We start from the raw sequence: 1,643 nt of genomic DNA on the forward strand, positions 1-1,643 counted from the left end.
TTGACAGGTGAAGAAGCAGCGTGGAGAGTTGGTCTGTGCTCTGGTGTTTGCAGCCTGTTTTGGCAAGCCTGTTGGCACAGATGCGGCGCGAATGAGCCCGGATTATCGGTTCCCCATGCATGAGTTGCTTCTTAAACCAGAGGGCAGTCGTTGTCCCTGTTCATCAGCGCTGACCCTCCGACAGCCCCCTCTCCCCTCGGCGCTGACCCTCCGACAGCCCCCGCTCCCCTCGGCGCTGGCCCTCCGACAGCCCCCGCTGGTATGTAAATATATTACTCCAAGCGCTGTTAAAGATTGAGATGGAGTTTAGTGATGTCTATTCCGTCATTGGCGAGGCTGCCATTTCTTCCCTAATCCAATGCTTTTCCCTGTTAATGGGCAGTTGAGAAACTGCCACTTTGTCAGGGGACTGGAGCCACAGACTGGGTAAGCGTAACAGATTTCCTTCCTCAAAGGACATCAGCGAAGCAGAAGACTTTGTATGACAACCCAGTAGCTGTTACCAAGACTAGAGTTTAATTCCTAAATTATTTCATGAATTAAATTTAATTCTTCCAGTTTCTGCTGGCAGAGATTTGAATCCCTGCCTCTGGAGCATTAGTCCCCGTTTCCCGCCAAGTGGGTGTGAGACGTGGAGCGTTGAGTGTTGTCTCACTGTTGGAGTGTGCGTTGTTTTGTGTCAGGCATTTGTACAAGATCCTGGACAGCTGCAAGCAACTGACTGTGTCGCAGGGCAGCGGAGAGGAGGAGCTGGCAGGGATGGTCACTATCCTGACGGAATTCTCACCAGATGATCCGGGCGCGCTCTCCAGCCACGTACAGGTGACCCGCACTAAGGCAACAGGAATCTTTCTGACCCTGTTTCCACTCTTCCCTCCCCCACCACCCCCACCTTCGTGAGGGAGTGATAGGGAGGGGATTTAGGGGGCTGGGGGTGGTGGAGGGGGTGACGGGGACAGGGAGGGGGTTGGCAGTGAAGGTAGACTGGAGGGGGTGCTCGCAAGCCTGGGAGTGTCCCCTGCGTCTGACCGCTGTCCTCTCTCTCTCTCTCTCTCTCTCTGTCTGCGCTCTGACGCAGGTTGCGCTGCGGGCAGCACAGAGCAGTGGCGTGGACGTGAAGAACATCCTGGATTTCTACCGGCAGTGGAAGGAGATGGGCTGAAGTGCTGGCGGAGAGTCGGGGGCTCACGGACCTCGGAAGAAACCTCGCCGAACGCCATGAGAAAACACAAAACGCAGCCAAGGTGTCTCCGCTCTGAGCCGGTTCGGCTGCTGCTCCATTCGGCGCGATCTGACGCGCAAACCAAATACCGCGGGTAGACAGGGGCTTTAAAACAACAACAACAACAACAACAACAACAACAACAAAATCGACATCCCGAAGGGAGGGGTAGCGGGGCATCTTTTGGGGGTCCTTTAAAACTAAGATACCAGAGGTGACGGGGTTGGGGGTGGGAGACTAGCCTCGCGCCACCCCTACGTTGCAAAAGTGACGACCTCTCTCACAGAGGATGGGGAGGGGGGTGTCCAGACTGGCATCGTCCCGCTCAGGGACGCCTTTTGGAATCTGCCCCCCTCCCCTCCTGTATTTCGCCTTCTTGCGTGTCTGAGCTCTTCTTCTGGTGATGGGCTCCTTTTTTTTT

The 1,643-nt window shown here is 55.5% G+C and overlaps 1 long non-coding RNA gene across 1 annotated transcript; it reads left to right on the forward strand.

Annotated features, from left to right (window-relative positions):
* Window positions 1–685: 685 nt before the first annotated feature.
* LOC125482526 lies at window positions 686–1,376 on the forward strand. The gene is made up of 2 exons (XR_007261671.1): window positions 686–822; window positions 1,079–1,376. It is a non-coding gene; the product is annotated as an uncharacterized LOC125482526 (long non-coding RNA).
* The last annotated feature ends 267 nt before the right edge of the window (window positions 1,377–1,643 follow it).

Source organism: Rhincodon typus, unplaced genomic scaffold, assembly GCF_021869965.1.
Source record: "Rhincodon typus isolate 14 unplaced genomic scaffold, sRhiTyp1.1 hic_rhity00011721, whole genome shotgun sequence".
Classification (NCBI taxonomy): domain Eukaryota; kingdom Metazoa; phylum Chordata; class Chondrichthyes; order Orectolobiformes; family Rhincodontidae; genus Rhincodon; species Rhincodon typus.